At 36.3% G+C, this 22,522-nt stretch overlaps 1 protein-coding gene across 3 annotated transcripts in view; it reads left to right on the top strand.

The window, feature by feature from the left end:
• Positions 1-22,522, top strand: part of CMC1 (C-X9-C motif containing 1) — a 102,549-nt gene that overhangs the window by 37,356 nt on the left and 42,671 nt on the right. The gene's annotated exons all lie outside the window — the stretch shown is intronic.

The raw sequence follows: 22,522 nt of genomic DNA, 5'->3' as shown, positions 1-22,522 counted from the left end.
AGAAGACAGAAGAGCTGAAATTGAAGAGATAAAAGAATGGAAAAAATTGAGCAGGGACTCATAGAGTCGAATGACAATATGAAATGCAACAACATGTATGTCATGGGAGTTTCAGAAGGAAAAGAGAAGGGAAGAGGGGCAGAAAGAGTATTTGAGGAAAAAATAGCTGAAAATTTCCCAACTCTCACAAAAGAAATGAAGTTACATGTCCAAGAAATGCACCATTTCCTGATCAGAATAAATCCAAATAGACCTACTCCAAGACACATACCACTCAGAATGTCATATATCAAAGATAAAGAGAAAATTGTCAGAGCAGCAAGGGAGAAGCCAACCATCATGTACAAGGGGTACCCAGTAAGACTTAGTTCAGATTTCTCTTCAGAAACCATGGAGGAGAGAAGACAGTGGTATGATACATTTAGGGTAGTGAAAGAGACTGCCAGCTGAGAATTCTTTATCCAGCAAAATTGTTTTTCAAATGTGAAGGTGAGTATAAAATATTCACAAACAAACAGAAACTAAGAGAGTTTGCCAAAAAGAATACATCTTTGCAGGAAATATTAAAAGAAGTCTTAGGACCTGGAAAAAAAAGACAGGAGAGCCAGCCTGGAGATATTATAGAAGAAAGAATAGAGAAAGAATAACCAAAAGAGTAAAGACAGACAAAATATGATATGACATATGAAAACCAAAGAATAAAATGATGGAATAAATAATGCATTTACAGTAATATCATTGAATATGAATGAATGAATCTCCCCAACCAAAATATATAGGCTGACAGAATGGATTAAAAAAACATGAGCCATCTATATGTTGCTTACAGGAAACTTGCATTAGACCCAGGGATATAAACTGGCTGAAGGTGAAAGGTTGGAAAAGACACTCTGTGCGAATAGCAACCAAAAAAGAGCAGGGGTCCAATACTAATATTGTACAAAACAGACTTTAAATGCAAAAGAGTTATAAGAGATACAGAAGGCCATTATATATTAATAAAAGGGACAATCTACCAAGAAGATATAACAGTCATAAATATCTATGCACCTAACCAGGGTGCGCCAGAATACATAAGACAAACTGGCAAATCTGAAGGGAGAAATAGACATTTCTACAATAAGCATTGAGACTTCAACATCCCACTCACATCTTTAGATAGAACAACTAGACAAAAGATCAACAGGGAAACAAAGAAGTTGGACAATATGATAAATGAGTTAGACCTAACAGACATATACAGAACACTGCATCCAAACTCAGTGGGTTATATATTCTTCTCTAGTTTCTATGGATCTTTCTCCAGGATAAACCACATGTTAGGGCACAATGCAACTCTCAATAAATATAAAAAGATTGAAATTATACAAAGCACCTTCTCATCTCATAATGGAATGAAACTGGAATCAATAATAGGGAAAAAGTAAATTCACAAATGTCTGGAGGCTGAACAATACACTTCTAAATAATTAGTGTGTCAGAAAAGAAATTGAAACTGAAATCAGTATATTGAGACAAATGAAAATAACACAATTTATCAAAACAATGGGGTACAGTGAAGGTAGTCATGAGAGGAAAATTTATAGCCTTAAATGCCTATATTAAAAAAGAAGAAACTCAAAAATTTAACCAAATAACTAGAGAAGCTAGAAAAAGAACAGCAAGCCAATCCCAAAGCAAGCAGAAGGAAAGAAATAATAAAGATTAGAGCAGAAATAAATGAAATTTTGAGCAACAGCAACAACAACAAAAAAATAGGGAAAATCAACAAAACCAAAGGCTGGTTCTTTGAGATCAATAAAATTGACAAACCCGTAACTAGACTAACAAAGAATAAAAGAAGATGCAAATAAATACAATCAGAAATGAAGGGCGGGGGGGGGGGGGGGGGGATGTTATGACTAACCCCACAGAAATAAAAAGGATCTTAAGAGGATATTATGAGAAACTGTATGCCAACAAATTAGACAACTTAGGTAAAATGGACAAATTCCTAAAAATGAACAACCTACACTGATGCTACAAGAAATACAAGAACTTACCAAACCAAACACATTTAAAGAGTTTGAATCTGTCATTAAAAATCTCCCAGCAAAGAAATGTCTACTACCAGATAGCTTCACAGGTGAATTCTACCAAGCAATTCAAAAAGAATTAACACTAATCCTGTTTAAACTCTTCCCCAAAATTGAAGAGTAGGGAAAATTACCCAACATATTTTATGAAACCTGCATCACCCTAGTACCAAAGCCAGGTAAAGATACTGTAAGAAAAGAAATATAGACCAATTCCTTCACTGAACATAGATGCAAACAGTCTAAACAAATACTTCCAAATTGAATCCAACAGCATATCAGAAGACTTATACATCACAAACAAGTGGGATTTATTCCTGGTTGTGCAAGCCTGGCTCAACATAAGAAAATCAACATATTACAATACAATACAATACAATAAAACACAGCACATTTACAAATTAGGGAAAAAAACACCTGATAATTTCAATCAACACGTAAAAGATATTTGACAAAATCCAGCATCCTTTCTTAATAAAAACACTTCAAAATATAGGAATAGAAGGAAAATTCTTCAATCTGATAAAAGACATAAATGAAAAGCCCACAGCCAACATTGTACTCAAGGGGAAGGGTTGAAAGCTTTCCCTCTAAGATCTGAAACAAGACAAGCATGCCCCCTGCCACCATTGTTATTCAACATTGTACTAGAAGTTCTAGCTGGGGCAATTAGACAAGAAAAAAAAATTAAAGGCATCCAAATAGGAGAAGAGGAAGTAAAACTCTGTTTGCGGGTGACATGATCCTGTATTTAGAAAATTCTGAAGTACCCACGACAAAGCTACTTGAGCTAATAAATGAGTTCAGCAAAGTGGCAGGATACAAGATCAATATGCAAAAATAAGTAATGTTTTTGTATACTAGTACTGGACAATCTGAGGAGGAAATCAGGGGGAAAGTTACATTTACCATAGCAATAAAAAAACTCAAATACCTCAGAATTAATTTATACAAAGAAGTACAAGCCCTATATGCAGAAAACTATAAAACAATGCTAAAAGAAATCTGAAAATACCTAAACAAATGTAAAAACATTCTGTGTTCATGGATTGGAGGAATAAATACCATGATCATATTAGTCTTTCCCCAAACTGATTTATAGATTCAATGAAATATCAATCAAAATTCTAACCACCTACTTCACAGTATTAGAAAAGGCAATTACCAAATTCATTTGGAAGGGAAAGTGTACCTGAACAGCCAAAAACATTCTGAAAAAGAAGAGCAATATAGGAGGAATTTCAATGCCTGATCTTGAAACATATTACAAAGCTACAATGGTCAAAAGAGCATCATACTGGCATAAAGACAGACACATTGATCAGTAGAATAGAATTGAGAGTCCAGAAGTAAACCCTCACCTATACAATCAACTGGTTTTTGACAGATCTACATGTCCTTGTTAACAGGACAAACAGTCTCTTCAACAAATTGTCCTGGGACAACTGGATATCTATAACCAAAAGAATTAAAGAGGAGCCCTGTCTAACTCCCTATACAAGAATCAACTCAAAATGGATCAGAGACCTAAATGTAAAAGCCAGGATCATAAAACTACTAGAAGAAAATATAGGAAACCATCTTCAAGACCTTGTGATAGGTGATGATTTCTTGGACCTTATGCTCAAAGCATGCACAACAAAAGAAAAAATAGATAAATGGGACTTCCTCACAATTCCACACTTTTGCACCTCCCAGGACTTTTTCAAAAGGTGGAAAAGGCAGCCAACTCAATGGGAGAAAATATTTGGAAATCACATATCAGATAAGGGTTTAATATCCAGGATATATAAAGAGATGTTGAAACTTAAAAATGAAAAGACAAGCCACCCAATTAAAAAATGGGCAAAAGACTTAAATAGACATTTGTCCAAAGAAGAAATACAAATGGCAAGAAAAAAAAACACAAAAAATGCTCACTGTCACTAATGATTAAGGAAATGCAAATCAAAATTACAATGAGATATCATTTCACACCTACTAGAATGGCCACTATTAAAAGGACAGAAAACTATACGTGTTGGAGAGGGTGTGGAGAGATAGGAACAGTTATTCACTGTTGGTGGGAATGCAAAATGATTCAGCCACTGTGGAGAACTGTTTGGCCGTTCCTAAAGAAGTAGAATATAGACTTGCCACATGACCCTGAAACACCACTACTGGGGAAATAAACAGAAGATCTGAGATCAGTGACACAAACAGACATCTGCACTCCTATGTTCATACTGGCATTATTCATCATTGCCAAAAGCTGGAAACAGCTCAGGTGTCCATGAATCAATGAATGGATAAACAAACTGGTGTATTGACAAGGTGGCTGTTATACAGCTGTAAGAAGACATGAAGTCATAAAAGCATGTGACAACATGGGTGAACCTGGAGGACATTTTGTTGAGCAAAGCAAGCCAAACACAAAAGGACAAATATTGTATGATTGCATTACTAAGAACCAAATATATGGTGTAGCATATTGTATAATTCAAAAAATATTTTTTTATGGATCCAGTACATTTGATTGAGAAATGTATGTGTTTATTCAGCTGTTTTCTTTTCTTTAAAAAATTATTGTATTATTGTTTATATTTGCAATTATTACATGTACAAATTTAAGTTAAAAAAAAGGATACTGAGGATGACTTTTAGATTTTCAGGCAGAGAAATAGTAAAACTGCATTAAATGAAATTTGAGGGTTATAGATTATAAATGGGCAAAATAATGAATGTTCTGTTCAACTTTGTTACTTAAACCTGCCAAAACTTTTCATTTATTCTTTGAACTGTGCTGTTATTGTCACATATGAATTGTATTTGCTGTTTAAATAGTTCACTGATGTTAATTAAAACTGAAGTGGGGTTGCAACACATTTTTTGGTGTGTTAAGATATTAAGATACTTGAAGGCATTACACTATAAAGCCACCAAATATGACGACTATCTGTTATATATAAGATTATGTTATTGAAGAAATACAAACAGGTATGACACACATAACCTTGCTCTTTAGACTTATACTGGACCATGTCAGGGATCTCCAAGACCACCACTAGATTTAATGGTTTGCTGTAAATACTCCGAGGACTCAGATTACATCATATACATGGCTAAGATTTATAACTGCAAAACTATACAAAGTAAAATCAGTAGACAGAAAAGGTACAAGGGGTGATGTCTGGAGGAAACCAAACACAAACTTCCAAGAGTCCTCTCCCAGTGGGGTCACTCAGGACCTGCTTAATTCCTCCACCATCAAATTGTGAGAAGTATGAAATGTTGTGTACCAGAGGAGCTCATTCTTTAGTGGTAGAGTTTTTATTTTGGGGAACTGGTTACATAGGTCCTCTTTCTCTGTGTGCACCAAAATTTAAAACTCCCTGAAGGAAAGCAGATATTTGGCATAAACCGTAAAAGATATTCCGCTTGTGCAAACAATTTAGACACAGTGGACCACTCTTTCAGTTAGGGAGTAGGGTGAACACTCTCAAAACCCAATTTCCCAGTTGCTAGCAAAGACCAGCATTGCATGCAGGCCTTTTTAAGGATAGCATCCTCTGCCTGCTATGTTAACTCTTTTCTTTCTGCATAAAAATTAGTTAGCTGTAAGTGTATATGTAGTCAGACCTGAAGTCATGCCAGTGGCATCATGAGTTAAAGACCTAATACCAATTATGAAGAGCTAATACCAATCATGAAGTCAACTAAATTATTCTTGAAACAACTGAAGAAAATATATAAATGAGTCATTACTCATTGATTTAATTGTTCTCAGTTACCTTTTTTAAACACATACCTTTATTATAGCACTTAATGGCTTATTATTTTGCCTGTTTCTGAATAACAGGAGCAATTTTGCAATAAAATGATATTTATTTATTTAATTTATTTAATTTTTAAATTTATTTCTCTCCCCTTCCCCTCCCCCTTGCCCCCCAAGGTTGTCTGCTCTCTGTGTCCATTTGCTGTGTGTTCTTCTCTGTCCACTTGTGTCAGTGGCACCCGGAATCTCTGTCTCGTATTGTTGTGTCATCTTGCTGTAGCAGCTCTCTGTGTGTGTGGCCCCACTCCTGGACAGGCTGGACTCTCTTTCACTCTGGGCGGATCTCCTTATGGGGTGCATTCCTTGCTCATGGGGCTCCCCTATGCGGGGAACACCCCTGCGTGGCACAGCACTCTTTGCGTGCATCAGCACTGTACGTGGGCCAGCTCATCACATGGGTCAGGAGGCCCTGGGTTTGAACCTTGGACCTCCCATGTGGTAGGCGGATGCCTATCTGTTGGGCCAAATCTGCTTCCCTGCAATAAAATGATTGGTTGTAATAAAATATATGATTGGATATCAGTACTCTTGAATATCATGACTGTTGTATTCTTCTCACAGGGAAAAGTGTGTTATGTTTTAGTTTCAGAAGTAAGTGAAATCTTTTAATGCTAAATATATAAATAACTAAATTAGGGAAATTTTTCAGGGTGGATGATGAAAATAATTTAAGTAATTAATTTTATGCAACTCATCTTTGAAGGTATACATATTCTGAAAAACCTTCATTTGAACACAAGCAAAGAATTAGTTTTAAATTTTTAAATGAGTAAATCCTCATAATAGTCGTAGCTTTTCTGCCAGTACTTCATTAGCAAGTTTTTATTATTTTCCTAGTCTTCATAGATATCAACTTTCAATTATTTTGCTCTAATAGACTTAAATCCTTTCATCTTGTAAGAAAGTAATCCAAAATTAATGTCTTTAAACAGTACCATGTCCTTCTATATGTAATCTTAGTACCAGATCACACTTAAGCTATATGATGATCCTTCAGTTGTAATTGGCATTCTTTCCAGAATTTCTGAGCCTAAATGGGGAAACTTTGTACAATTACTTCAAAATAATTACGTTTTGAATGATATACATACGCTCTTATGTTATAGGTGACTTGTATGTCTTTGAAAGAATAATAAAGAGAGCAGTTTGGCCTGTGCAAAATTCTGAAAGGCATTGCATTGGTAGATACAGAATCACTTAAAAATTATCAGGAGAGTAGTGTCATTAAGATGGCAGTGTAAGACATCCCTTAGAAACAGCTAAATAAAAGGGGAGAATCAATTCACTTGGAACTCGAGGATAATAGAGACTGGAGAAAGACCACACACACTGGATTGAAGGGGGAAAATAAGCTAGGAGGATAGCAATTGGATCCCTTCCCCTTAAGAGTCAGCAGTGGCAGCACTTTGGCCCACGTACTTTCTGCTGTGGTCATTAATCAAGAGTCACCCAAGGCTAGGTTCTGGTCTTGGTGAGTATGCACAATTCGAAACAGTCCACAAGAGTGACCTGTGGTGGAACTTCTGGCAAGTGTGCACACCCACAGCTCAGTCTGTAATTGCTCATGCACCACAACAAAAAATCAGGTGTTTTTCATCACCAACCTAATCAGCCTCCAAGAGGTGGGATCACCTAATGCACAAATCACTGGAGGCAGAAAAGCTGCACTGAAAAAGGAAAAGCTGAACCATTGTAAGGCAGGCTGGATCCAGTACTGAAAGCTGGAGTGAAAATACTGCCCTGAGCATGGGGAGAGCAGTTGAGAAAATCATCCATGGTTGGGAGAAGAATTTGCACAAGAACAAGGACAACCCAGGATTCAGGAGGAACAAAGGGAAAGAACCCCTCTCCTGGAGGGGAAACAGTAAACTTTTAAAAGTTGTTGCACGTACCATGGGCAAGAGGCAGGTGCAGAAAAACCTGAAAATGTCTGAACTGGTTAACATGGGCTACTCATAAGGTTCACTATAAACTGGACCACGTGTTGAAGAGAAGCCTTAACAGAGTCAATATACAATAAAACTAGGCAAGGGGGAGAAACTGACTTTCAGAGTGTGCACATCAAAATACTCAAATGCCCAGACATCTATAGAAAATCACAAGGCATATAAAGAAACAGGAAGAGATGGCTCATTTAAGGGAATACATTAAAATTTCAGAGGAAACAGACATTGGAACAACTAATCAAAGATGTTTAATCAAATCTAAATCCGTTCAAGGAGCTAAAGGAAAATGTGGATAGAAATAAAAACAAATATAGAGCTAAAGGATATTAAGAAGACATTGTGTGGACGAAAGGTACAATTAGAACGTTGGAAGAAGGAACGTAACGACTTATGGGGATGAAGGACAATAGTGGAGAATAAAAATGCACTAGAGACATTGAACAACAGAATTCAACAGGCAGAAGAATCAGTGAATAAGAAAACAGGACAATGGAAATCATACAGTCAGAAGAGCTGATAGAGAAAATAATTTAAAAAATGAGCAGAATCTAAGGGACCTGTGAGACAACATGAAGCCAATGAATGTATGCATTATGGTACGTTGAATAGAAGGAAAATAGTACAGCATCAGCACTGCGCATGGGCCAGCTCCATGGGGGTCAAGGAGACCCGGGGTTTGAACCACAGATCTCCCATGTGGTAGACGGATGCCCTAACTACTGGGCCAAGTCTGCTTGCCTCCCAGCACCATTTTTTTTTTTGTCTTTATTTTTTTAATATTACATTAAAAAAATATGAGGTCCCCATATAGCCCCCACCCCCCTCACCCCACTCCTCCCCCCTTAACAACAATCTCCTCCATCATCATGAGACATTCATTGCATTTGGTGAGTACATCTCTGAACACCACTGCACTTCATGGTCAATGGTCCACATCATAGCCCACACTCTTACCACGTTCCATCCAGAGGGCCATAGGAGACCTACAATGTCCAGTAACTGTCCCTGCAGCATCACCCAGGACAACTCCAAGTCCCGAAAACACCTCCACATCTCATCTCTTCCTCCCATTCCCTACCCCCAGCAGCCTCCATGGCCACTTTCTCCACAACAATGCAACATTTTCTTTGATTACTAATCACAGTAGTTCATGAATAGATTATCAGTAAGTACACTATAATCCATACTCTATTCCTCCATCCTGTGGACCTTGGAATGGTTGTGTCCACTCCACATCTATATAAAGAGGGGGCTTACATTCCACATGGATGCTGGATGCAATCCTCCTGCTTTCAATTGTAGGCACTCTTGGCTCCCTGGTGTGGTGGTTGACCTTCTTCAACTCCATATTAGCTGAGTGGGGTAAGTCCAATAAACCAGAGTGTAGAAGCTGAAGTCTGTTGAGGCTCAGGGCCTGGCTATCACGTGGTCAGATCAGAGATTCAGGTCCCCTGGGTATATATTAAACCCCAGCACCAACTACAGTCCTGGTAAAAGTAACAGGAGAGGCTTGTGAAAAAAAGATCACATCTGAGTCCAGCTCCATCACACAGAAACACAAACTCCAAAGTAGGGCCAACTGACATGGCACTGAACTCCATCTGCCATGACCATAGAACCTGTGGGTCTCTGTAGCCCTCAGAAGAACCAATACCCGGGGTTGTATCTACTTTATCTGTCTCTGGGACTCTGCTGAGGTGTGCATAAGGGCGACCTCTTTGATAACCTCCCCGCTCTTTTTGGAGACTCATAGCCATACTCATTTGTCTTTTCCATTTCCCCCTTGATTCAGGTCAAAAAGCATTTTTAGTTCCTGGTATTATATGTAGATTGAGATATTCTGCTAGTCTGAGTTGACCCTTTTATTCAAGGTCATTTTCTAGTTACATCATCAGCCCAGCACCATTTTTTGAAGAGACTATTTGTTCCCAATTGAGTCATCTTTGCCCTTTGTCAAAAATCATTTGAACATAATTATGAGGTTTTATTTCAAAGCTCTCAGTTCAGTTCCATTGATCTGTCCTTGTGCCAGCACCATGCTGTTTTGATTATTATGGTTTTGTGATAAGGTTTAAGATTGGGACATATGAGTCCTCCAACTTCATTCTTAGCCATTTGGGGCCCTTATGCTTACATATAATTTTGATGATTGGCTTTTCCATTTCTACAAAGAAGGTTGTTGGATTTTTGATTGGTATTTCTTTGAAACTATAAATTGCTTTGGGTGGGATTGACATCTTATTGATATTTAGTCTTCCAATCCATGATCACAAAATGTCCTTCCATTTATTTAGGTCTTTGTTTCTTTTAGCAGTGTTTTGTAATTTTTTGTGTATAAAGTCCTTTACATCCTTGGTTAGATTTTTTTCCTAGGTATTTGATTCTTTCAGTTACTGTTGTGAATCAAATTTTTTTCTCGATTTCTTCTTTTGATTGTTCATTGCTTGTTATATAAATGTTACTGATATTTGGATGTTGATCTATTCTGCCACTTGGCTGAATTGATTTATTAGCTCTTGGAGTTTTGTTGTGAAATTTTCAGTACTTTTTTGTATATAGGACCATATCTGCAAAGAGGAAAACTTTTACTTCTTCCTTTCCGATTTGGATGTCTTTTATTTCTTTTTCTTACCTAATTGCTCCAGCAAGAATTTCCCATGCAGTGTTGAATAATAGTGGTGACAGTGGATATCCTTGTCTTGTTCCTGATCTTAGAGCTAAAGTTTTCAGTCATTCACTATTAAATAGTATGCTAGCTGTGGACTTTTCATATATGCCTTTTATCATGTTGAGGAAGTTTCCTTCTATTCTTAGCATTCTAAGTGTTTTTATCAAGAAGTCCTGCTGGATTTTGAGAGATGCCTTTTCTGCATCAATTTAGATGGTCATGTGGTTTTATTCCTTCATTGTGTTAATGTGGTGTATTACATTAATTGATTTTCTTATTTTGAACCAGTCTTGCATACCAGGAATAAATCCCACTTGATCCTGGTTTATAATTCTCTGAATAAGCTGTTGGATTTGGTTTGCTAATATTTTGTTGAAAATTTTTGCATCTAAGTTCAAACAATATTGTCTGTGATTTTCTTTTCTTGTGGTATGTATATCTGGATTTGTTATGAGGGTGACATGGGCCTCATAGAATGAGTTGGATATTGTTTCCTCATTTTCTTCTGTTTTTTTTTTTTTTTTTTTTTGGAAAAGTTTGAGCAGGATTGGTATTCTTCTTGGAATGACTGGTAAAGTTCACCTGTGAAACCATTTCATCTGGGCTTTTCTTTGTTGGGAGATTTTTGATTATTGAATCAATCTCTTCACTATCAATTGGTTTGTTGAGATTTTCTGTTTCTTCCTGTGTTAATGTGGGTAGTTTGTATGTTTCTAAGAATTTGTCCATTTCATCCAGGTTATCTCATTTATTGATGTGCATTTGTTCATAGTATCTGCTTATAGTCCTTTTTTATTTCTGTGGGGTTGGCAGTTTTGTCCACCTTTTCATTTTCGCTTTTCATTGTTTGTGTCCTCTTTCTTTTTTTTTTTTTTTTGTCTTTGTCAGTGTATCTTAAAGGTTTGTCAAGTTTTTTGATCTTTTCAAAGAACCGTTTTTTGGTTTTGTTGATTCTCCCTATTTTTTTTTTCCTGTTTCATTTATCTCGCTATAATCTTTGTTATTTCCTTTTTCTGCTTGCTTTGGGTTTAGTTTGCTCTTCTTTTTTAGTTATTCCATTTTGAGGTTAGGTCTTTGATTTGAAGTTTTTTTTTTTTTAATATAAGCATTTAGAGCTATGAATTTCCCCTCTAGCACTGCTTTTGCTGCATCTCATAAGTTTTGGTATGTTGTATTTTCATTTTCATTCACCTCAAAATATTTCCTAATTTCTTCTGTGACTTTTTATCCCATTGTGTTAAAGAATATGTTGTTTAATTTCCACAGATTTGTGAGTTTTCCATTTCTCCCTCTGTTACTGATCTAGCTTTAGTTTGTTGTGGTTGGAGAATATAAATTATGATTTCAATTTTTTAAAAATTTATTGAGACTTGTTTTGTGAGTAACATATGACCTATCCTGGAAAATGATCCCTGTGCATTCGAGAAGAATGTGTTTTCTATTTTTTTGTTAGGTGATATGTTCTATATAGGTCTGTAAGGTGTAGCTGGTTTAGAATTTATCATTCTTGTATTTCCTTACCAATGTTTTGAGTAGATTTTCTATCCATTTTGGAGAGTAGTTTATTAAAGTCTCCTATTAATATACAACCATCAATTTCTCCCTTCAAATCTGTCAGCATTTACTTTATATAATTTGTGAGCTGTGGTGTTAGGTGCATATATATTTATAACTGTTACATCTTCTTGTTGAATTGTTCCCTTTACCAGTGTAGAATGACTGTCTTTGTCCCTTGTAACTGTTTTTGACTAAGGTCTATTTTTATTTTATTTTAGTATAGCTACCCCAGCTCTCTTTTGGTTACAGTTTGCATGGTATGTTTTTTTCCATGCTTTTACCCTCATCCTACTTGTATCTTTGAATTTAAGGTGAATCTTTTGCAGGTAACATATAATTGGGCCATGCTTTTTTAAAAGTTGTGAACTTACAAAGCAAACATGCATAACATTATACAGGAGTCCCATACATCAACCCACTATCAACACCTTGCATTGTTGTGAGACAGTTGTTATAAATGATGAAAGAATATCATCAAAATCTTACTATTAATGGGTAATGCTTTTTCATTCATTCTGCCAGTCTCTGCCTTTTGACTGGAGAGTTTAAACCATTTACATTTAAAGTTACTACTGATAGTGCAAGACTGTCTTCTGCCATTTTGCTATTTAGCCTTTTTATGTCTTTTACCTTTTTTTGTCCCTCAGTTCTTACATTAATGCCTGCTTTTACATTTATTTGATTTTGTGTGTGTGTGTGTGTTTACCATATTGAGTTCCTTCCCTTTTCTATCTGCATATACTTTTCATCTATTTTCCTTGTGTTTACCATTGGGTAGTGTTTAACATACTAAATTTATAACCATCATATTTGGTTTGATAAGAACTTACCTTTAATAACTTCAGTAGCATACACACATACTTTACCTATACTCTGCTGTCTCCATACCTTTTTTCTTTTGTACTTGCTACCACTTTTATCTTTGTATATTGTAAGTCCTGAAACATAGAATTATCATTACTTTTCATGCATTTGCATTTTAGCACTTAAAGGAAGTAAGAAGTGGAGTTACATACCAAGCAGTACACTCCAAAATAGTGGCAATTATAATTACTGAAATGGTTACCTCTACCACAGGTCTTTATTTTTTTATTCCCCTGTTAACCACTGTCTAGTGTCCTTTCCTTTCAGACTGAACAACTCCCTTTAACACTATTTGTCAGCCAGGTCTAGTAGTGATGAGCTACCTCAGCTTTTGTTTAACTGAGAATGTCGCCATTTCTCTCTCATTTTTGAAAGATAGTCCCATGAGATATAAAATTCTTGGTTGGCAGTTTTTTGTTTGTTTGTTTGTTTCAGCACTGTAAATATTTCAGACTACTACCCTCTTGCCTTCATAGTTTCTAATGTGAAATTGACACTCAATCTAATTGGCACTCTCTTATACATAACATTTTGCTTTTCTTCTGCAGCTTTCAGAACTTTCTCCCTGTCTTTTGTGTTCAATGGTGATCAGTATATGATGGGGTAGATTTTTCTTCAGGTTTACCCTATTTTCTGTTCTCTGGGCTTCTTGGATGTATCTATTCATGTCTTTCCCAAGTTTGGGAAGTTTTCTGTCATCATTTCTTTGACTATTCCTTCTGCTCCTTTCTTTCTTTTCCTTCTGGGACTCCCAGAATGTATATATGCATATTTTGCTACACTTGATGGTGTCCCAAAGATATCTTATACTATTTCTCCTCTTTATAATTCTTTTTTTCTTTCTGCTCCTCAGTCTGTCTCATTTCAAGCATCTTGTCTTCAGTTCACTGATTCTTTCTTCAGCCAGCTCCAGTCTGTCCCTGATACCCTCTTTGGAAATTTTCATTTCATATATTGTGGTCTTCAACTCCAATAGTTCTGTTTGGTTCCTTTTAAAAATATTTCTTTACTAAGATTCTCATATTGCTCATTCATTGTTTTCCTTATGTCCTTTAATTCCTCCTCTATTTTCCTTCATCTTCTTGAGCATCTTTAAAATCTCCTTTTTAAAGGCTCTGTTAAATTTGTCAACACCTTGGTCTCCATTGTTTTTGTTTTCTAGATTTTTATTCTTTTCCTTTGGATGGGACATCATTTCCTGTTTCTTTGTCTGGTACTCTGTTGCACACTGTATTTTTCAATATTTAAATATGTTAACTGTGGGAGTTATTCCCTGAGATGTTTGTTTCTTTATTTTGTATCCAGGACAAATTTTCTTGAGCTTCGCCCCTCCTATCAGGAATGTCTTCCCAAAGTGAATGCAGTATGCAGCATTTTCTCTGTCTTTTCCTGGACTTTTGCTTGTTAGCTGTTTTGGAGTGTTAGGAGTTCAGTTTTCCCCTCTGTTTCCCAGGAGACAGACCTCCTTCTACTGGGTGTTAGAAGCTGGCAATTCTTTGCCCCATAATTTGGGCCTCTAGTTTCTTATTCTTCTTCCATTGCCTCAGGCTGTTTTTGCCTGGAGGGCAAATTCTGTGAGGAGAGGCATGTCAGAGATTACTTTCCTAAATCAGTCTTTTCCAAGCAGAATGGGGCCAGGGACCCATGAAGGGGGCACCTCTCAGCTCCATAATGCCCTAAGGATTGGATCAGGAAGGCGTGCCAAGAGCTTCCCCAAAGCTAAGCTTTCCTGGCTTCCTTCCCCACAGTCCCAAGGAAGCTCAGCATCCTTAAATCTCCAGCTCTGCTACCTTTGTTTGGTTGGGTTGAAACACTGACTGCTGCTGCCCTTGTTTGGGATGGCCTGCAACAGAGCCTTCCCTGAGTACTCTGACCCTAGTGACCCAAAGTCACTAATCAAAAGCTATGATTAGTGACTGGCCATGCTTGTTCCTCATCTTGTGGAAGAACAGTTTTATGTTCTTTGTGTCACCAGCAAGCTAGCCAAGGATGGGACTCCAAGGCAGCCTGCCTTGAGAGTGGGGGGATGGGCACCAGTATTGCTGAATGTTCTTTATCATACTTTATCAGCCTCTTCTTCTTGCTCTTCCTTGGATGCTGTACATTGTTCTTCTGGCCTGCAGGGTTTCAAAATAGTTGTTTCAAGCAGTTCCTGCCAGTTTAAAAATTGTTCTCGTGCAAGGACTGAGTCCTGGAGCCCCCTACTCCACCATCTTCCTACAGTCTTCCTCAGGGAAGGTCTGGTGGTGGGAAACCACCATTTTGGCTGCAAACTTTATAGATTAGTTTGTGTTTTAGTTTAAATGGAATCATGCTGTATGTGTTCTGTTTTGCCGGAGTTCTTTTACTCAATCTTATATTTGTTACATTCATCTATGTTTTCTCGTACAGCAGTAGTTTGTTTCCATCACTGTATAGTACCATTGGATGAATTTGCTTTAATTTATTCATCCATGCTATTGTGATGGTCATTTAGGTCATTTCCAACTTTCATACCAATAATGTTATTACAAACATTCTCATTCATGTCCTTTGGTATCCATATTCACATACTTTTGTTGATTATATCCTGGAATAGGGATTGCTGGGTCATAGGATATGTATAATTTTGACTTCTGCAAATAATGTTGTGGCACCTTGAGATTATGAATCCCCCAAGAAAGAGGAAGATTATGTTTGTAAACTGGGGTGTTCCTCTGGGTGTGATATCCTTTGATTATATTAAATTAAAAGGTATTAAATTTATGTGTTAAAATTAATTAAGAAATTCTAATTGGGCCATGTCAGTAAGATGTAGCTTGGGTTGAGTTCCTACCCCCTTTAGCCTATATAAACAGATGCTCACTCAAGAAGACACACAGAAGATATGGAAGAGGAGAAAACTTGGTTGTTTTAGTCCTGCCATGTGACAGAAAGGAGAAGGCTCAAACAGCTAAATCCCCGGGAAGAGAGATGAGCCATTTACCTGATGGTTTGCAGCACAAGAAAACAGAGCAGCTGAGAAGGCCTGAGGAACCAGAGATCGCCCACCGTCTTGCTTCAACATGTGGCAACTGACTTTGGTGAGAAAGCAGCCTTGAGCTGGATTCTTGAGGGCTTTGTACTAACTTTTATCCCAAATAAATACCCTTTATAAAAGCCAACAGATTTCTGGTATTTGCATCAGTACCCCTTTGGCTGACTAATACAAATGTTAAACAGTTTTTCAAGAGATTGGAAGTATACTCATTTTTAAAATAAAAACAACCATAAAGGACTATACAAGGAAGAATGTAGATTATGGATGATTTTGATTTTTATCGACTTTTAAAAAATTATCCATAATCAACATATATTTCTTTAAAACAAAACTTCCACATTACAAAAAGGGTATAAGTTCATATTCAAAATAAATAAGACTATAGATTAAATGTTGTATTTTATAGTAGACGTTCATTTTATAATAGAAAGCTATAAATAACTTTTTTTCTCTATGTCATATGCTGTGAACATAATTGAATGAAAGATCACAAAGTAGGAAAATAATAGATTTTTAACATACACAACAAATATTTGATATCCTTAATGTATAAAGACAGTATCAAGAAGGAAGGCATGAATATCCATTTTTAAAAATGAGCAAATGACCCAGTGTTTCACTCTAACAATTGCAGGAAGGTACTGGATGGTAAACAAAAGGAGGCAGAAATTATGGAGGAGGGGAAGGAGTGGAGGAGAGTGACATTGGGTCAATCTGTGCCATTTAGGGTGATTGAAACTCTGACAAAAAACCCAGTCTTGTTGGCTTGAAGAACTAAGGCCAGGGTTTGGTATTAAATACAGGCCATGGAAAGTGGCGAGGGCAAAGGAGAAGGGGAGAGGAAGAGTGAAAATCCCAACAAAGGATCAGAGAAGAGGAGCCTCAAATTGTATGTATAATCTCTGCCCAAATCTCTGGCTGAGCCCTGAAAAATACAAGCATGGGGCAGAATCCAAGCAACTCAGCTTAAAATAAATTTACCACCTTTTGAGCTGCTGTACACTATTCAGTGCAGGGGAGTTTCAGAGTTTGAGTTCGGTCAAGTAAACCATTTCCTTAAATGAAAAAGAAAAAGAAATATTCTTCAGAGAAACAGAACAGGATCTAAATTTTCTATATTTTCTCAATTACAGTGTTCAGGATACAATTCAGAATTGCTCACTATGCATGGAAACTGGAAAACATGACCTATTCTCAAAAGAAAAGACAATCAACAGAGACTAACCCCAGGATAAACAAGATGAGGGAATTAGCAGACAAGTATTTTAAAGCAGCTGTTATAAATGCTTAAAAATGTACAAGGAAATATGCTTGTATATTGTGATGAATAAAAAGATAGGAAGTCTTAACAGAGAATTATAAACAATGAAAAAGGTCCAGTTGGAAATCCTAGAACTGGAAAATACATCTCAAGTAAAAACTTCAGAATGGAAATGACAGGAGTCCTGAATTTAAAGTTACTTCAGTAGAAAAATCCAATGTAAAGAACAGAGAAAGAAAAAAAGACAAAAAAATTTAACAGAACCTCATTGTGGGGTACTGTCATAAGGATAACCTTCATATAATTGGAATCATACACCTACTAGAATGGCTACAATTAAAAATACTGACATTCATGAGGCATGCATCTATTAAGGAACCCAACAATTCTATCCATGAGAAATGAATACTATGTATACACAGAAAAAAGAAGACCTATACAATAATATTTATAGTCGTTTGTCAGAAAAGCCAAAAACTGATAACAGTCCAGATTTCTCTTAGAAAAGGGGTAGACTAATTATGGACTATTCATGCATTGGAACACTGTTTAGCAGAAAAAATAACAAACTTTTATACACAACAGCCATGACAAATCTTGAAACCATTATGCTGTATGAAATATAAATATAATAGACTGTATACCCTTCTTTTTACATTCTGTAATGGAACAGGCAACATTTATATGATGTTCTAGAATAGGTAAAACTAATCTGAACCATGATTGCACTGTTCAGGTAGGGGTGAAACAGGTATTGCATGAAAAATGACATTAAAGGAAATTTCTAGAATGATTTTAATGTTCTGCATATTTGTATGGTTTGGGTTGCACAGGTGTATACTTTTGTCATAAGTCATTAAGTGGTATACTTAAGATTTCTTCATTAATTGTATATACATGTTACCTAATGAGAAAAAGTAAACAAATATTGAACTCTAATCATACGCATTAGGAAGACTTTGTTGTGGTTAAGAAAACATGTACAATATATAATGTTGATGAAGGTTTGGAGAAGCAGATATTCATAGTGCTGGTAGAAATATAAATCAGTCAACTTTCGAGTATTTAACAAAATTAACAAATTCTTAAATGCAACTACCCCTAAACCTAGGAATTCTGTGGTAGAAATTTATCTTAAGGAAATGATATGAGGCATGCAATAAAATTTATGCACAAGGATAGTCAGTGTAACATCATATATGAAATGGAATATTGGCAAAATCCTAGATGAGAATAGAGGCAGGTTGATTATATAAATTGTGGTATGCCCATATGATAGGTTATTATGCACATTTGCAATCAAATAAATGCATCTCTCATTAGTATGAGAGAATTGTCAAAATACATTGGTTTCATTGAGTGATTGGCAAATCCTGCCTGCTCGTCAAATTCAGCCTGCCTCCTGACATTGTAAATAAAGTTTTATTGGAAAACAGCCATGCCCATTATGTTTTGTCTATGGCTGTTTTCATGCAACAGTGGCAGAGTTGAGTACTTGCAACAATGACCATGTGACTCACAAAGCCTTCAATATTTTCTTTATGGCTCTTTATAGAAAATGCTTGCTGCCCCTTGGATTGAATTTTTAAATTTACTTCACAAAACATTATATATAATGAAGTTCCTTTTGATAGTAAAGGAAAATGTATTTTGTGTTGATAAAATACAGGAAGAGCTTATGAAAATTAACTAATTCCATTAATTTTTTATTAGCACTTACCTTGTAGCAAGCACTGCACACAAGTTATGCACATAAATGTGGCTGAAACAGGTTCAATTCTTGTTCTTATGGGGTTGAAATTTGGTGGGAGAGATAGTCATTAAATAAATATTTAAATTAAAATTGTGGTTAGTACTATAAAGAAAGAGAGCTACAAGGAAATGTTAACAGGATTTATTTCTACATGTCAGGAGTACTGGTTATTTTTTTTTAAGTTATTTTATATGGTTTCTAGCTTTTTTTTTTTTTTTTTTTTTAACATTGATCAGTTAATTTTCATTGGATAAAAGAAAGGAAGTTTGACAAGATAACCAGATATTTGCTTCTTCAGACATTTTTAAAACTTTTTCTATAATGGTGACCATTGGTCATTTTGGAGATAGTGACAGATAAAGACTAGAAGTCAAGCCTGATTTTGGAGTGCCTTAAAAACTTTAAATCAGAAGATTAGATTTGATTCCTAGTAAGAAATAGGAGGCATCTGCAGTCCATCCTTTCTCTCTCCCTTCCTTCCTTTTTCCCTTTCTATCTCTCCTCTGTTCCTCTCTCCTTTCCTAGAAGACTTTGTAAAAATAGAATTGAGAGATTATTAATTTGACAACTGAATACAAGATAAATTGACAACTTTTCTTTAACTTTTCTTTTACTGGGGGATGATGTGAGCAGCAACTGCAATATGGTGCTTCTATAGCGTTAGCTGTAACATTGTCATCGCTGAAACTTCATTTTTTTCATTCTTACAGGTATTCTCAGGCACGCATTAGTATCTTTTCTGATAAATTGATTTGTTAGATTTGTCAGATTTTTAAAACAAATATTTTTTTAACTTCAATTCCTCAGAGTGAAAACAAAACTCTTTTGTCTAAGAGTGGATAATAGTTAAACAACAGTTTATACTCTTAATTTAATAATGATTGACTTCCGTTTGAGTAGTCTGAAAGTTTACCTTATTAGTCTACCTTTTGTCCCTAATCAATGCCAGTAGTTTTACTCTGCATTTTGGTATAATACCAAGTGTTCTTACCTTTAAAATGCATGAACTAATACTCTGCTTACATGTATTTTTCATCCTTTGATTCTTCACCATGACCTTAAAATTTTGGTTTTAATGGTGACCAAACTCAAAAACATGTTATTAGATATCTCTACTTATTTCAACTTTCTCTGCTAGTATTATCTAAAGCAAAGTTTGAGAACATCTGATTTGCCTTGATTAAAGTAGGTTTATTTAGATATATCTTCCTACAAGATTTCCAGGTCCGCACATTCAAGCTCAGCTTCTTCTTGACTTTCTGAACTGTACCATTTATCACCAAAATATTTCTATATTTTGATATCACTGTAAAATATATCTTTGATATCACTGTACAATTTATCACCAAAATATTTCTATAATATAATCCCATACTCATGCCTCCATAGTCAATGCCTTGCCTAAGGACCACTTCTATATAATTAAAGTGATGGCAGAATCTTTAAATATTATATTTTCAGTGTCCTTCATGTAGAGGTTAGACAGTTGACTAGCCTTAGGTCAAGCTATGAATTAATATTAAATGAATGATTAGAACTCAGTTCTCTTCTGCAGTGTCATATTATCTTACTCTTTTAATTGTCTCTCTAAACCTGTTAGATCCTTGAGCTCTTTGAATGGCTATTTTCATTTCCATTGTGGTCGAGTTTTCCAATTGCACAGTAGCTCTTTACAATGGTGGAAGCTGACTATTTATTGGTTCAGTAGGAGCAATTCTATTCCAGTTCAGTACAGAGTAATGTTCCAGCCTTTGCTTTCTTTTCTCACCATTCATCTAAACTGAACTAGAGCATCCTAGAAAGACAGTCAAGGCTGTATTTGGAACTTTGAAATCCACTATAGAAGGAGGTAGACATCCATTGAACCCTAGATTGTGTCAGTACAGGCTGTACAAACTTAAATGTAAAATATACTGGATCTTATTCTTTGCCTCCCATCCCTCCCATAGGTATATTCTATCCTTAGCTCATAAAATTTACACTTTGAAAATTAGAATTTCTTACCTTTTGAATGTTTTACTAACCATACTTTTTGATGTACTAGTGTGCAGAATCTAAACTGTTCTTCTTCCTCTTATTTTGGCTTCAGGAGATCATAAATGTTGAATTTGTTAAGGAGCTAGTCAGTTTCATTAGTATCCCATGATTTGTAGAATGCTGCAGAGATTAAGGCTTTGTGCGGTTTCTTCTGTGTTACCTCTTCCTTTCACATCCTCCATGGTCAAATCTTTTCAGATGATGGGATTAAAATGGTCGTAGTCTTTCAGAACAATCTCTACTCTGCCCTGAGAATTGAAGTGTATTCTTTTTTTAAAAAATATTTATTTATTTATCTCCCCTCCCCCCCCCACCCCTGTTGTCTGTTCTCTTTGTCTATTTGCTGCGTCTTCTTTGTCCGTTTCTGTTGTTGTCAGTGGCACGGGAATCCGTGTTTCTTTTTGTTGCGTCATCTTGTTGTGTCAGCTCCCCGTGTGTGCGGCACCATTCCTGGGCAGGCTGCACTTTCTTTCGTGCTGGGCGGTTCTCCTTACAGGGCGCACTCCTTGCGCGTGGGGCTCCCCTATGCGGGGAACACCCCTGCGTGGCAGGGCACTCCCTGCACGTATCAGCACTGCGCATGGACCAGCTGCACACGGGTCAAGGAGGCCCGGGGTTTGAACCGCGGACCTCCCATGTGGTAGATGGACGCCCTAACCACTGGGCCAAGTCCGCCGCCTGAAGTGTATTTTATCTACATATCCCACTGTGGGCTAGATCAGTGATTGTCAGTGCTTAACAGTTCATCACAGTTGTCTGGGAAGCTTGTTAAAATTACCAGTGCAGAGGCTCCTTTCCAAAAAAGCAGTACTGGTATTTTCCCCAAAGCCCCCAAAGCAATTCTAATGTCCAGCCAAGGTTGAGACATACTGGGTTAACCAAAGGGACAGAACTGCCCCTTAGAAAGCAGCACATAGTATCAGGCCATGTGGATTTTACTCCTGTCATCAACTCACTTTTTATATTTTAAAGTTACCTACTTCACTACTGAGGGCATTCTTTTCCACTCACGTTTTAAGTTTTTGTGTTTCATAGTTGTTCTAGCTGTAGTTAGTTTTTGTATGTATGTGCTGTGTGCTTTTTTTGTTTGGTTTGGTTTGCTTTATTTTCCCCTTACTTCCATCTTATAGGTTGAGCACCAAATTATCTAGGCTAGACTTCAAATTATTTTTCCAGTGATCCAAGTTTCTTCATAAGCTCTTAGGAAACTATGGAACCAAATATGCTCTTGCAGTCTATACCTTGGCCCCCCTTTTCTTCTCCTATAAACTTGATGACTACTTCCTTTTCTTCTTTCCTATTCTGAAAATGATTGACTTCATAGTACACAATCTTCACCCTTCTCAGTGGCCTTCTTCTTCTCTATGTTCTTTCAGTACATTCTTTGCTTTATCACACTTCATATATAGCTTCAAAACCAAATGAACAGAGATTAATTTGATTGTTTTAGATTCATGAGTCTGCAGGAGGTGATGTGAATAATTAATTTACAAATTTAGTGAAGAAAATTACTGTGACATACAGGAAA

The sequence above is a fragment of the Dasypus novemcinctus genome, chromosome 31 (assembly GCF_030445035.2).
Source record: "Dasypus novemcinctus isolate mDasNov1 chromosome 31, mDasNov1.1.hap2, whole genome shotgun sequence".
Classification (NCBI taxonomy): domain Eukaryota; kingdom Metazoa; phylum Chordata; class Mammalia; order Cingulata; family Dasypodidae; genus Dasypus; species Dasypus novemcinctus.
Note: the sequence above shows the minus strand (reverse complement) of the source record. Positions and strands in the feature narration are given on the sequence as shown.